Source organism: Pongo abelii, chromosome 17 (assembly GCF_028885655.2).
Source record: "Pongo abelii isolate AG06213 chromosome 17, NHGRI_mPonAbe1-v2.0_pri, whole genome shotgun sequence".
NCBI classification, from domain to species: Eukaryota; Metazoa; Chordata; class Mammalia; order Primates; family Hominidae; genus Pongo; species Pongo abelii.
Window position 1 is genome coordinate 22,708,387 of NC_072002.2, and position 16,823 is coordinate 22,725,209.

At 35.7% G+C, this 16,823-nt stretch overlaps 1 protein-coding gene across 1 annotated transcript in view; it reads right to left on the reverse strand.

Moving 5' to 3' along the window:
- Positions 1 to 327: 327 nt before the first annotated feature.
- Positions 328 to 16,823, reverse strand: part of ANKRD62 (ankyrin repeat domain 62) — a gene marked incomplete at its 5' end in the record, with an annotated part of 34,745 nt that continues 18,249 nt past the window's right edge. The window contains 5 exon segments of the mRNA NM_001133186.2: positions 328 to 1,246; positions 2,390 to 2,573; positions 4,172 to 4,385; positions 11,776 to 11,917; positions 12,178 to 12,222.

Consider the following 16,823-nt stretch of genomic DNA (forward strand, 5'->3'; position numbering starts at 1 on the left):
ATCCTAAAATGTGGCAACATACAGACATTAAAATTATTTCAGCAGTGTAAGACTACATTATAAATGTTAGTCTATATTAACATTTTGTAACTGAAACGTTTAAAATTTCCTAAGTGTCACATTGTCTTTACTCAAAGGAAAGCATCTCCTAGCTCTAACTTTTATTTGCTGGAAACAAATTCCGTTCTAAGGTGATATAGCAGAACTGTTTATCATGTATATATTTTGATATTCAACTAGATTCAGTGTTTAGCCATAACCAAATATACTTTAAATTTTACTTCAGGAAGTTTGAAAAATACTTATTTTTCTTGATACTTACTTCTCTTTCTTCTTTCTCTTTTTCATATTGGCATTGTCTTTCTTTTAAAAGAGTGCATTCCTTCATCAACACCTTATTGTTCTCTTCTAGCTTTCTACACTCAGCTTGAAGTTTTTCTATAGTATCTTCACATTTGACTTGGATATTAATTATTGTTTTTTCCTGATTGTCAGCTTTCTTGTGAGCATCATTACATTGCTGTTGATACAACAGATTTTGGCTTTGTAGTTGAAATAGTCCATCTTCTACAGATTGCTGCTTTCTCACGTATTTTTCCAAAATAGGTTGGTCATTTTGGTACATGTGTTCAATGTCCTTCAATCGACACTGTGTTCGGCTTAGGACTCCTTGCATGTGTTCTATATCCAACGTCTTTTCTTTGAGAGCCTCTCTTTCATAACGGAGCTCAGTTTCTAGGCCACTGGATGTACTCTCAGCTTCAGAAAGTTGCTGAGAAAGAATCTGAATGTGAGAATTAGTATTTTCTTGTAAATGACACCATTCATTCACTGTGCTCTGGAAACCAAGCTGTAGGTCTCTTTTTGATGACTGACATTGATCATGATCACATAGGGCTGCAGCCAGTCTACAACGGTATGATTCCATTTCTGTTTCCAGTCTTGGTGTGCTTTGTTTTTCCTTCTCTAGCTCAAAATTGAGCTTTGTATTCTCATCCATCAGAACATTAAGCTCTTTACTATACCGGGTTATCGTTTTTGTTAATGTTTCCTCATTCAACTTTAGAGTCTTTTCAAGGTCTTCATTGTTTTCCTTTATAATTTCAATATCTTTGAAATATTTATTTTCAGTTTCCTGGTTCTGATGTTTTATTGTGTCTATTTCCAGCCTGAGTCTGGCAATTTCATCCCGCATCAAGTGATTTTCCTGCCACGGGTCTCTTTCTTTTTCATGAGTATGAGAATTCTAAATAAAACAAAGAAAACTTTCAACTAGCAACCAATAAAATGACATATTATGATTTCTTCTGAAACTAAATAAGTAATAACCTGTACATTTATACAATGAAAGAGTTGCTATCTGGATATCCAACTGGAAAAAAAAAGTTGAATCAAAACCTCAAACCTTTTAGAGCATAAATTCTCAAAAGTTCAAAAACGTATTTGAAGACAATGAATCTATGAAAGCAAAAAAAAAAAGAAACCACTAGAAATTCTTTAAGAATCTGATTTTTTTTAAAAAAAGGCTTTTACTGAATTTCAACAAACCCAAAAACATAAATGATTAATAACTATGATTACATTTAGAAACTGGGTTTACACACTAACATCTAACCTTTACTTTCCCTATAGTAAGAGCCTTAGCTCTGCAGATATCTGGACAGATAAAATTTTCCAAATTCCTTAAGTTTCTTTTTCCTGTGAATATTTTATAGATAATTCTACTTTTCTTACATTTTTAGAGTCAGTTTTAACAATGACATGTATTGATAAATGACAGATCTAGGCATTGTACTAAGCACTTTTGTATGCATACATCAATAAATTCATTTAGTTATCACAATTCTGCAGGGAAAGGTTAAAAATAGAAGCAAGCTGCTGGATTTTTCCTAGGTCCTCTAACTCTGCTTCTAGTGCTCCTCCACCAGATCACAGTTACTTCCATGGGGGTAGATATACAAATACAATAGAAACCTTTTCTTTCAAAACACCAAAGAAGATAAAATTTATAAAGCTCTTCTTAGGAAATCTTGAGATTATATACTATTATGATAACTTTTATTTCCTTTTCACAATGTTTGAAACCATAATTAATGCAAAATAGGGAAAACTACACTGAACTATGTAACTAGGAACAAATTACTTACCAACAAAATATCACTAAGTATATATATTATGGGATATCATTGTTTTCCAAAGGTCTTTGAGCTGAAATAAAATATAACTTTGAGGCCAAGATTTATAATAAATAATTGTAGCTATAAGTATCATTTATTTTTAAGATGAAATAAAATTTGTGGTTTGCTTTAGAACTAAGTCAAAGGGATATTCTAAGTAATATTAATTAAATAAAATTAGAAATGTAAAATTTTACCAAACATTAATTTACCTGATTTGAGTTACTTCTTACAGTCTTCAATGCCACTTCCAATGATTTGAGAGTCAGTTTAAGTTGTTTTTTCACTTCAGTTTGTGTCCTATACTGCTCTTCCATTATTTTTAACTCTTCTGTATCCTTTTCATACAACTCTTCAGCCTTTATTCTTTCTTCTTCTTGTTGTTGTAAGATGAATCTGTAGTTAAATATACTTATCTTAAAATCCTTTAAAAACAAAACACTCATATGCTGGTTTATTATCCTAATAAAGTGCCCATGTTCTTGAATATTTTTTCTTTCTAGTTTTCATGTTAATTTCTCACTTCGATGTCTTCCAAAGAAGACATATAAACTGAAAGGTAGTAAGGAATGAACATCCTGCTAATTGATTAGCTTCTGTTACTAGTAATTCTAGTAAATATTATGGAAAAGGATGTTGAAAATTATTAGGTAAAGTTACAAGTTAAAAATTACCTTTTCTTCACACAGTAATAATTACTCCTCAGTCAGGATGAATCATTTAGAGTTAGCTAATTTAAAAAAAAGTTATTTTTTATAAACAAGTTGATACCTTCACCAGAAATAAATTTTCATCTTCATAAAATACTGCAGGTATCCCTAAAGATGATTTACATTGTAAGATAGCACCTTCAGATGCCTTCTTGCAATGTGTATCTCCAGATGACAATAATCCAAGACTAAGCTAAGGAATCTAAGATGTTACCCCATACCTTTTATGTTTCTTTTTCTGCTAACACTTTTGACTTATTCTGTTGATTACTATGTATTTTACAAACAATTTTAAAATCCATTCTCAAACAAGACAAGATCTAATATCTAAACAATAAAGAATAATATCTGCCTTCTGCATAGAAGTTTGAATTAATTTAAACTCTGTAGCAGAGACAGATGTTCACTAAGCTAATCAGTAATCACTTTCCATTTTACTTTTCATTCGCTGCATATTAAGAGTAAAATTGGGCCAGGCGCGGTTGCTCACACTGTAATCCCAGAACTTTGGGAGGCCAAAGCCAGCAGATAACTTGTGGTCAGGAGTTTGAGACCAGTCTGGCCAAAATGGCAAAGCCTCATCTCTACTTAAAAAAAAAAGAAATTAGAAAGGCATGGTGACGTGTGCCTGTAATCCCAGCTACTTGGGAGGCTGAGGCACAAGAATCGCTTGAAGCCGGAAGCAGAGGCTGCAGTGAGCCGAGATTTCGCTGCTGCACTCCAACCTGGGTGACAGCGCAAGACTGTCTCGAAAGGACAAAAAAAAAAACTGGTTAATTTTAAAAATAATTACTCTGGGTGGAGAAAAGTATACATTTCATACTCAAATTATAAATTATAAACTTTCGTAAGAACAACTTAGTAATAGTAATCAAAGATCTCTTTTAAAAAGCTCCTATACTCTAATCAGATAGCTCTATTTTGAAAAATTTATCCGAAGTAAAGAAATAGAAATGTAGAAAACTATGGATATGTAAGATGTTTCTTACAGCATTAATACAAAAAATTAAAAACCCCAATTTCAATTTATTAAATAATGAAATTTCCATAGGGTGGAATTCTATATAGCCATTAAAATAATGATTTAAAGGAATATGTAATTAATTATTAGAGAAGTATTCACAATTAACTTGTGATTTTTTATCCAAAAATTTCACATTCCACAATTTTAAGAGGTTTTCTTCTCTATTAAACCCTACAAGGTAAGTCAGCTATTACAAAAATTATCCTACATATCCTTAGTATAAATAGTTCAAATATTTCTTTAAAACTAGAATGTGATACCTCAAATTACAGAGCTTTTTTTTCCTTTCAAGATTCTGATGCTCTAACTGTGATTTGGTTTTGTTTGTTTCAGATAGTACCTTTTGTAGTATGCTAATATTATTTTTCATTTTTTGAAATTTTACTTTAAGTTGTTCACAGTAACATTTTTTATCCTCTATTGATCCTTCACATGCAGCTGTTGCATTCTTGATTTTCAATAGGCTAACAAAATCTGTAAGCGGGAGAAGACAAAACAGAGATAAAATACATGAGTAGGTTTTTAAATATAAAGGACTATGCATTTCAACATGGCACTCATTCATACACTGAATGAATATGTACATATTAAGTGCTTGCAATGTGGAAAATATTTTAGAAAGCTCTTCAGATAAAACAGAAAACACATCTGATCTTGTTTAGCTTCAAGTGTAGTAAAGAACACAGACAAAAATGTGACAATTACAAATTCAGAGAGATGCTATAAGAACACATAGTTGTCTTAGTCACGTAAGAGAATCTGACCTATACTTGGCTCAGGGGAGATTTCCCTGAGGAAGAGAAGGATACACTGAGAAATAAAAAATGAGAAGGAAGCGGTTGAGCAAAGGAGGAAGCAAAGCACTCTGGCTAGTCTGCTGCACGTGCTGGAGCTCTGCGGCAATCTGCTTACAGCCAAGAGGGAGCAACGGGTGCTGATTTTCCTCCTTACCTGAAACAACCAAAAACAACACAGACAAAATATATTCAACAATGATTTTCAACACAGTGGACTTCAGATAATGAAGATGGTCATCACTAAAAGACAGGAAACAAATGTAGGCCTTTTTGTTGACAGAGCTTCTTTTGTTGACAGAGCTCCCAGGCCATGACAAAGCGAGAAAATCTGACATAGATTCCCTGAGCTGGGGCGGTGACCCTAAGAATCCGGTAAAACAAAAGCAGAGAGAAATCACATGACAGAACACTGGAGAGGAGAAAGCAGCAGAGGAAACAAACCCTGGAGATCTGCAGAGGTCCCCTCTGAAGTATTTAGTGGAATAATGAAAAAAATGGATGTGTGCTAGGAAACTTCCTAAGACCAAGGGGTGGCGAGCGGTGGGGGGACACGCTAGAGAAAGATGAGGAGAAACCAAGCCTGTTGTTCACAAAGCGCCCAGAAGAGGGTCCAATCCCAAGAGCCAGGCCCAAAACACTCATACTTCACAGGACAATAAATAATCCGAAAACTCTTGCCTCAGGAGTGGCAAATTACTCAAAATCTAAAAGCAAGAACAAAAAGAATTCTGTTTATAAGTAAATCACTGTACCCCAAACAAAGCTCAAGACAATAAGTGGAGGCATGAAAGGTATTTCTTTAAAAATCAAACCACACTTGCAGAAATGTAAATTACAATGTCAGAGGTAAAAACTACAGTGGAGGAAAAGAAACACAGATCACAATTGTAAATCTGTCATGATGAACTATGAGAAACCTTCAAGCAACTAATATATAAATCCCCAAATAGAAAGGAACAAAGACAGAAAAGAAAATTGAAAAATAATTGGCCAAAAACATTCTAAACTTGGCAAAATCCATATTCCCACAGATTCAGGAAGGAACTGTCTGGGACAAAATAATTAAATAAAAGTGTACCATTCTCATTTTCTTATACCATCTATGATGTGGTATGACATTACTTGAAGGTAGACTATGATAGGTTAAAATTACATACTATAAATCCTAAATAAACCATTGAGATAGCAAAGAGTTATATATAAAAAACCAAAAAAGAAATATGAAATTAAATCATAGAAAATAGCTGATTAATCTAAACGAAAGCAGAAAAAGAAGGGGAACAAATAATAGCGAGACTAACAGCAATCAAACAGCACAATGACAGACAAACTTAACTATATTGAATATCACATTATAAATGAAACTGGTCTACAAGCCTCAATTAAAAAGCAGACTGACAGATTCGATAAGAAAGCAATACCCAATTACATGCTGTCTATAAGAAATGTACATTAAATGTAAAGACATAAATCGGCTGCAAGAATAGAAAAAGGTATGTGCTAATACTTGACAGAAGACTACTGAGAAGAAATGGTTCAATTAATATCAACGTAGATTTCATAGCAAAACAATTTCCAGCAATAAATAAGGTCATGTCACAATGATACAAGTTTCAGTTAATCAAGAAGATATAATAGTCCTAAATGTTTATGCCCCTAATAACATGAATAAATTCAAAATACATGAGGCCAGAGTAGACAGAACTATAAAAAGAAATAGACAATTTCTAGGTAATCTGAGGTTTCAATACCCTTTACTCAGGAAGTGATAGAACAAGGAGGCAGAAAATTAGCAAGAATAGAGCAGACTTAAACAACACCATGCCTTTCTTTTTTTTATTTTTTATTTTATTTTATTTATTATTATTATTATTATTATTATTATACTTTAAGTTTTAGGGTACATGTGCACAAGGTGCAGGTTAGTTACATATGTATACATGTTCCATGCTGGTGTGCTGCACCCATTAACTCGTCATTTAGCATTAGGTATATCTCCTAATGTTATCCCTCCCCCTTACCCCCACCCCACAACAGTCCCCAGAGTGTGATGTTCCCCTTCCTGTGTCCATGTGTTCTCATTGTTCAATTCCCACCTATGAGTGAGAACATGCGGTGTTTGGTTTTTTGTCCTTGTGATAGTTTACTGAGAATGATGATTTCCAATTTCATCCATGTTCCTACAAAGGACATGAACTCATCATTTTTTATGGCCGCATAGTATTCCATGGTGTATATGTGCCACATTTTCTTAATCCAGTCTATCATTGTTGGACATTTGGGTTTGTTCCAAGTCTTTGCTATTGTGAATAGTGCCGCAATAAACATACGTGTGCATGTGTCTTTATAGCAGCATGATTTATAGTCCTTTGGGTATACACCCAGTAATGGGATGGCTGGGTCAAATGGTATTTCTAGTTCTAGATCCCTGAGGAATCGCCACACAAAGTACCTATGGAACACTTACCAAAATAGACAATATTTTAGGCCATACAATAAATCTCATTAAAAAGATTAAGTAAAAAGAATGTAAGCCATACAAAGTACATATCCTAACCACAAATCAATGATATTAGAAACCAATAACAAAAATAATGCTAAGAAATACTCAAATACATGAAAACCAAGAAACACACATCTAAATAACCCTGGTTCAAAGAGATGATGAAAAAAGAAAATATTTTGAACTGAATAAAAATGAAAAAATAACATATCGGGGTTGGTAGAATGCAGCAAGAGCTGCACTTAAATACAAATTTTAGCACTAAATGTCAATATTAGAAGAGTCTCAAATCAATAACCCTGACTTCTACCTTAAGAAAATGAAAATAAATAAATAAATAAATAATAGAATAAAATCAGAGAATTAAACCCAAAGCAAGCAGAAGGATAAAAAACAAAACCACCTGCTGTGGTCTGAATGTTTGTGTTCTCAAAAGTTTATATGCTGAAACCTAATCAACAAGGGCGGATTTTTAGAGGTAGTCATATCATGAGAGCCAAGCCCTCATGAATGGGATTAGTGTTCTTACACAACACACCCCAGAGAGCTCCTCCGCCCCTTCTGCCATGTGAGGACACAGAGAAAAAGAACACATCTATGATCCGGGAAGGTTCCTTACCACACAGCAAATTTGACAGCACCTTGACCTTGGACTCTGCAGACTCCAGAACTGTAAGAAATCATTTTCTCCTGTTTAGAAGCTACCCAGTCTATGGTATTTTGTTATACTATTGGTTTCAGAACAACAACAAAAAAAGGAAGATCAGCAACACCAAACACTTTGGGAGACTGATAAATGTGAGAAATCTCTATTTACCCTGGCTGATCAGGAAGAAGAGAAGATACAAATTACTCATTTCAGAAATGAGTAAATGTCACATGATTACAGACCGTACAGATACAAACAAAAAAACAAGGTGACATTATAATTTTTATGTGTAAACATAACAAAATAGATAAAATTAACAAATTCCTTAAAAGGGGAAATTACTAAACCTTAACCAAGAAGCAATAAATAACCTGAATTGCCCTAAATATAAAAAATAAACTTCAGTCATAGCTGAGGACCGTCCTAGCAAAAGAAATTCAAACTCAGCTAGCTATGGCAGTGAACTCCACTAAACATTTTCAGAAGAAATAATACAACTCAACACTAACTCTCCAAAAAGAAACAAAAAAGAGTACACCCCAATTCACTCTTTAATGTTAGCATTACCCTGAACCAAAACCAGACAATGATATTACCAATAAAAACTCCCTCATGAGCATGAATGTAAAAATTGAACCAATCTGTGAAACAACCAAGACATCCTCCGATACGTGAATGAATACACTGTGGTTAAACAGCCAAACAATGGCATATTACTCCATGCTAAAAAGATATGACAAATCAAACCATGAAAATACATGAAGGAACCATACATGCATATTACCAAGTCAAACAAGCCAACCTAAAAAGGTTACTTTCTTTTTTTTTTTTTTTTTTTTTTTTTTTTTTTAAGACAGAGCCTTACTCTGTCTCCCAGACTGGAGTGCGATGACGCAAGCTTGGCTCACTGCAACCTCTGCCTCCCAGCTTCAAGCGACTCTCCTGCTTCAGCCTCCTGAGTAACTGGGATTAGAGGCGCCCGCCACCACACCCGGCTACTTTTTGTATTTTTAGTAGAGACAGGGTTTCGCCATGTTGGCCAGGCTGGTCTTGAACTCCTGACCTCAGGTGATCCACCCATCTTGGCCTCCCAAAAGTGCTGGGATTACAGGCGTGAGCCACCGTGCCCGGCCTAAAAAGGCTACTTTCTGTATGATTCCAACTATATGACTTTCTGGAAAATGTAAAACTATGGATATGGTAAAAACATCAGTGGCTGCCAGAGGATGAGGGACACCAGGAAAGGATACACAGGCAGAGTACTGAGGATTTTTAGGGAGGTGAAAACAATGTATATGACACACATACATGTCAGTGTACCTTAAGACCAAACCCATACGATGTACAGCACCAGTGTACAATGCACACTACGGGCTGCAGGTGATTCTGATGTGCCAATGTAGGCTCATCCATTATAGCAACTGCACCACTATGGGGAGAGCTACTGATAAGGACGGAGGCTACATATGTGTGCAGGTAGAAGGTATTTGAAAAATCTCTGTACCTTCCTCACAATTTTGCTGTGAACATAAAACTGGTCTGATAAATAAAGTCTTTATAATAAACCAATAAAGACTTTATCATAACTTCTTTAGCAAATTGAATCCAACAGTATAATAAAAGGACAGTACATCACAAACAAATGGGGTTTTTTCCCAGGACTGCAGGGTTGGCTTAACATTCAAACATCGTTGTTATTTGCCAGATTAACGGAAAACAGTAGATCCACAGAATCATCTCGACAGATACAGGCATTTGATACAATTAAACACTCATTTCTGATTTTGTAAAAATGAAAAAGTCTTAGCAAAATAAGAATCCAGGGACCTTCTTCAGCATGATAAAGAACATCTATGATGAACCTACAGCTAACATGTATGATGGTGAAAAACTGAATATGTTCTCCAGAAGATGAAGAACAACACAGGAATGTCTGCTTTCACTGCTTTTATGCAGCATTGTTCTGAAGATTCTAGCTAGTGCAGTCAAGCAAGAAAAAGAAATAAAAGTCATCCCAGTTGAAAAAATAAATGAAACCGTCTTTGTACACAACCATGACCACACAATAGGTTTGGGTAAACTCTAACCTGTGGGCCAGCTTCTTGTCTTCGTCAATGAGCACAGCTGTGTTCATTAATTATACAGGTTGTCTATGGCTGCTCTCATATTACAATGGCAGAGTCTATCAGCTACAACAGAGACCCCTTTTGCCACAAGTCTTTAATAAGAGGGTACTTTGAAAAAGAAAAGGTTCGAAAATCTTTGGTCTATGTAGAAAATCTGATCAAATCTACCAAGAATTAATAAGTGAGTATTATTAGTACCAGGACTAATAAGTGAGTTCAGTAAGATTGAAGTATGCAAAACCAACATACAAAAATCAACTGTATTTCCATACACTCGTGATAAACAGACTAAATTTTTAAGCATATGATTTACAACTACATCAAAAACTGAAACAGATAAATCTGATAAACTACAGAAAGACATACACTAAAAACTACAAAATATTACTGAGAAAATTAAATATGACATATAAATGCAGACATCCATTTTTTTTAAAGAGTACAAGGATTCATTATTGTTAAGAAGTCCATTCTCCATAAATTAATCTATAAATGCAACACAATTCTAACCTAATGTCCAACAAGCCAGCACTTGCTGGACATTTTTAAATGACGAGGTGATTCTAAATTTTTTTAAATTGACAAGCTGATTCTAAAGTTCATGTGGAAATGCAAAATCTAGCATAAGCAAAACACAACAAAGAACAGAAAAATCAACTTCAACAATTATTATACATCAACAGTAACCAAAACAGTTGGCCACTGGTACAGGATGAATATCCCTTATTAAAAATGCTTGGGACCAGAAGTGTTTCAGGTTTTGGATTTTGGAATACTTGCATCTACATAATGAGATATCTTGGCGATAGGACCCAAGTCTAAACACAAAATACTATTTCACAAAGACAGATGGTAATTAAAAAAATTCTTTTAATAATTTTGTACATGAAACAAAGTTTGGGTATATGAGGTGAACATGTTTAGTCATTAGGATCATGCATATTAACCACACCCATAAGAATGGCTACAAATAAATACCGCAATACTTAGTGTGACAACACAGTAACCGCAACTGTCCTGTTGTGCTGATCAGATGGAAATGGTACACTTTTTTTGAAAACAATTTGGCAGCTTTTTCTAAAAAGGGAACATAAAGCAGCATAGGACACTTTTGTGGATTATGGATAACTATCTTGATTATGGTGACACTTTCACACGTGTATGTATCTGTCAAAACTTATCAAACTATACACTTTACATATGTGAACTTTAACATGTATCAGTTATACCTCACTGAAGCTAATGACTGTAGGAGCAAACACCTGGGGCACTGGCTGTGACACACAGAGAAACAAGGGTATGAAATGAAGCAGTATAAAGCTAGAGCATTGTCATCTTTACCTTATAGCAATGACAAGTGGCAGTTGGGTGTTAAGCAAGCAGGTAACATGATCAGATGTGAATTTTAAAAATGTATATAATTATGATTGCAGAATAGACCATGGCTTTGGAAGGTGGGGCAGTAGGGAAAAGAGTTGTAAGGTTATCACAGTATTCCAGGTACAAGATAATGACAACCTGACCCTGGGTAAAGGCATAGAAGAGAAGCAGAGTCAACAAATAGATTGGGAGTGTCATTCACACTGAGAAAGGTACAGTGGAATGATCACAGCTCTTTGGCTAAGAGTCTACAAGATAGAGTAGGTCTCATTCTATGTTCACAAGAAGCATATTTCCGAGATGAACATCCCTATTAACACATCAGTGTTCTATGGTACAGTGCTAAGCAATATGTGCATAAATTACTATAGGATAGGGAAAGAGTCTTATATTTATGCATTGGTCCTACCTTTACACTCCTTTTCACTTTGTTCAATGAGTAACATAAAATTCTTATCATCAGAGTTAGGCAACTCATCATCCTCTGAGGTTTTTTCAGATGACCCAGTTATGTCATTAAGATCATCCCTGAAATATATTTGGCTTTTAACCTATAAAATAAATAACACTGCTTCAAAACGCCCTCAACATATTTATAGCATATACTAAATATACACCAGCGGGAATTATTCATCTTTTTACATGAGCAAAAACACAGGTACTTCTTAAAATAACTGACTTTGGTTAAAAGGGTGCTTTTATGAATGGTTACCACTGCTTTATCAAAGTCAATGTCTTTACAGCAAAAGATTTTCTGTTTTTTACCGTGATCTTTTTTAAGGTATGTTCAACAGCATTCTTGACAATTTACTTTTATAATACCTTGCTCTTTTCATTAGAGGTTTTCCTTGCAAGCCTAAAAAAAAAAAAACAAAAAATTCCAATCAGGCAAATAGTAAATATGTAAAATACAAAGAATACCTAAAACTTTTTTATATAAAACCTCTGTGTTTGTAGTTTCTCTCTCTTATTTATAATGTTTACAGGTAATGCTTTTACAGGTGATGCAAAATACAATTTTTTTTTTACAAGGGGAAAAACTATAAATGGAAAGGGTAGCACTACAGGACAAATGAAATATACTAATATCAAAAAATTAAGTTTAAATCAAGCTTTCTGATCATCAAAGACAGAAAAAAACATGTTATTTGCAGTATTTGATGGAAAAATATGTATCCTGGGGTTTTCTCTCATCGCCCTTTTCAATACAAACAAAGTTTTACTGGTACTAAGACCTATTTGATAAATATTACTTACGTAACCAAATCCCTTTTTTAATGATAACATTAGCTAGGCTTTTCGGGACATACTGTCCAAGTACTGTGCACTATTCTAAACACTGTACACGTATTTAAGTCATTTAAATCCTCCCAGCAATTCTGTAAAGTAGGTAACATACTAGATATTTTATAAAGAAAGAAACTAGGCACAGAAAGGCCACATAACTTGCCCAAACACATAAAACTGTTCAATAGCAGACTAAGCATTCAAACCCAAGAACTCTGGCTCCAAAACATGTGTTTCACAATATGCTATGAAAGTAATATTTACTTTCAAGTAATATGATAGCAGATGAATTCATATTATCTTTCCATTTCTGAATATAAGTAATAATTTCTGAATCTTGCAATATTTTAAAAATAAGATTTTAACCTTGGCATTTTTTTTAAGTTCAGTGGTACAACTGCAGGTTTGTTATGTATGTAAACGTGTGTCACGGGGGTTTGTTGCAGATTATTTCATCACACACGTATAAAGCCTAGTACTCATTATTCTTCCTGATGCTTTCCCTCCACTCATCCTCCACTCTCCACCTTCCAAAAGGTGCCAGTGTGTTTTGCTCCTATCAATGTGTCTATGTGTTCTCACCATTTGGCTCCCATTTTTGAGAGAGAACATGTGGTATTTGGTTTTCTTTTACTGTGTTAAATTGCTAAGGATAATGGCCACCAGCTCCATCCATGTTCCAGCAAATGACATGATCTCATTTTTTATGGCTACCTAATATTTCCTGGTATATATGTACCACATTTTCTATATCCAGTCTATGAGCGATAGGCATTTACTTTGATTCCAGGTCTTTGCTATTGTGAATAGTACTGCAACGAACATATGCATGTGTCTTTATAACAGAATAATTTATATTCCTTTGGGTATATACCCAGTAATAAGATTGCTAGGTTGAATGGTACTTCTGTCTTTGAGGAAATGCCACACTGTTTTCCACAATGGCTGAACTAATAATATACAGTCCCACCAACAGCGTATACGCATTCCTTTTTCTGTACAACCTCACCAGCATCTGTTATTTTTGTACTTTTTTTTTTGAGATGGAGTCTCAGTCTGTCACCCAGGCTGGAGTGCAGTAGCATGATCTTGGCTCACTGCAACCTCCGCCTCCCAGGTGCAGGCAATTCTCCTGCCTTAGCCTCCTCTGTAGCAGGGATTATAGGTGAGTGCCACCACGTCAGGTTAATTTTTGTATTTTTAGTAGAGACGATGTTTCACCATATTGGTCAGGCTGGTCTCAAACTCCTGACCTCGTGATTCATCTGCCTCGGCCTCCCAAAGTGGTGGGATTACAGGCGTGAGCCACCATGCCCAGCCTGGACTTTTTAATAATAGCCATTCTTACTGGTGTTACATGGCATGTTAATAGGGGTTATGATTTGCATTTCTCTAACGATTAGTGAAGTTGAGCTTTTTTTCCATGTTTGTTGATCTTGTGTATGTCTTCTTTTGAAAAGTATCTGTTCTTGGCCTGGAGCAGCGGCTGACATCTGTAATCCCAGCACTTTGGGAGGCCAAGGTGGGCAGATTACCTGAGGTCAGGAGTTCGAGACCAGCCTGACCAACATGGCAAAAACCCATCTCTGCTAAAAATACAAAAATTAGCAGGGTGTGGTAGGGCATGCCTGTAGTCCCAGTTACTCGGCAGGCTGAGGCATGAGAATCACTTAGCCTGGGATGGGGAGGTTGCAGTGAGCGGAGATCACGGCACAGCACTCCAGCCTGGGAGACAAAGCCAGACAAAAGAAAAAGAAAAAAAGAAAAGTATCTGTTCATGTCGTTTGCCCACTTTTTATGGGGTTTTCTCTTGTATTTAAGTTTCTTACAGATGTTAGATATCAAACCTTTGCCAGATGCATAGTTTGCAAAAACGTCTTCCCTTGTGGAGGTCGTCTGTTCAGTTTGATGACAGTTTCTTTTGCTGTGCAGAAGCTCCTTAGTTTAATTAGATTCCATTTGTCAATTTTTGCTTTTGTTGCAATTGCTTTGGCATCTTCATAATGAAATCTTTGCCGGTGCCTATGTCCAGAATGGTATTGCCTAGATTGTCTTCCTGGGTTTTTATAGTTTTTGGTTTTACAGTTAAATCTTTAATCCATCTTGAGGTAATTTTTGTTTATGGTGTAAGGAAAGGGTGAAGTTTCAATCCTCTGCATATGGCTAGCCAGTTATCCCAGCACCATTTATTAAATACGGTCCTGTCTTTGTTGCTTTTTGTCAGGTTTGTTGAAGATCAGAGAGTTGCAGGCATGTGTTCATATTTCTATTCTGTTCAACTGGTCCATGTGTCTGTTTTTGAACCAGTGCCATGTTGTTTGGTTTCTGTAACTCTGTAGTATAGTTTGAAGTCAGGTAGTGTGATTCCTCCAGCTTTGTTCTTTTTGCTGAGGACTGCCTTGGCTATTCACACCCTTTTCTGGTTCCCTATGAATTTTAAAATAGTTTCTTGTAGTTCTGTAAAGAATGTCAATGGTAGTTTAATAGGAAGAGCATTGAGTCTACGAAATGCTTTGGGCAGTATGACTTTTTTTTTTTTTTTTTTTTTTTTGAGATGGAGTCTTGCTGTTGTCGGTCTGGGCTGAAGTGCAATGGCATGATCTCTGCTCACTGCAACCTCCGCCCCTGGGTTCCAGCAACTCTCTTGCCTCAGCCTCCCGAGTAACTGAGATTACAGGTGACTGCCACCACGCCCGGCAGATTTTTGTATTTTTAGTAGAGGTGGGGTTTCACCATGTTGGCCAGGCTGGTCTCAAACTCTATGTCTGAGCAGTGTTTTGTAGTTCTCCTTGTAGAGATCTTTCCCCTCTCTACTTAGCTGTATTCCTAGGTTTTTATGTTGTTGTTTTGATGGCAATTGTGAGTAAGAGTTCGTTCTTGGTTTGGCTCTTCACTATTGTTGGTCTATGGGAATGGTACTAATTTTTGCACATTGATTTTGTATCCTGAGACTTTCCTCAAGTTCTGTCAGCTTAAGTAGATTTTGGGCTCACACTATGTGGTTTTCTAGGTATAGGATCACGTCATCTTCAAACTAAGATAGTTTGACTTCCTCTCTTCCTATTTGGATGCCTATTATTTCTTTCTCTCGATGGATTACCCTGGCCAGAACTTACAATACTATGTTGAAAAGAAGCGATGAGAGAGGGTATCCTTGTCTAGTGCCACTTTTCAAGGGGACCGCTTCCAGCTTTTGCTCATTCAGTATGACATTTGCTATGGGTTTGTCATATATGGCTCTTATTATTTTGAGGTATGTTCCTTCAATAACTAGTTGAGAGTTTTTAACATAAATGTTGAATTTCATCAAAAGACATTTCTGAATCTATTGAGATGTGATTATCTCAATAATAAACAGAATAATTCTGTTTATTTGATTAATTACATTAATTGATTTTTTTTTTTTTTTTTGAGACGGAGTCTCGCTCTATCACCAAGGCTGGAGTGCAGTGGTGCAATCTTGGCTCACTGAAACCTCTGCCTCCCGGGTTCAAGCGATTCTCCTGCCTCAGCCTCCTGAGTAGCTGAGACTTCAGGTGTGCGCCACCACGTACAGCTAATTTTTTGTATTTTTAGTAGAGACAGGGTTTCATCATGTTAGTCAGGATGGTCTCAATCTCCTGACCTCATGATCCGTCCACCTCAGCCTCCCAAAGTGCTGGGATTACAGGCATGAGCCACTGTGCCTGGCCTATTGATTTGCACATGTTGAAACAACCTTGCATCACGGGGATGAAGCTAAATGCTCACATCAAAAAGAAAGATCTTAAGTTAACAACCTAATGTCACAACTAAAACAACTAGAAAGGCAGGAGGAAAATCTAGGTGAGTGACTGACATTCTGAAAGCCAAGTGAACAAAGTGATATGGTGGAGAAAGTTCTCCATGGGGTCAAATATTGCTGATAGGTTAAATAAAATGAGATTACAGTGAAAAAATGACAAGCTTGAGAATAACAATTTTGGAGGAGCGGTGAGAGTGAAAATTACGGCAGTGAGTTCAAGAGTGAATGGAAGGGAAGTTGAGTCAATGAGTACAGATGGTTCAATTTCAAGGATATCATACCTAAGTGGCATTATCGTGGATGACCTAATTTTCTTCTTGTTCAGCTGTATTTCCCAATCCTTTTATAATGATTAATTAGCTAGTATGTTTTAACACCTTAAGCAT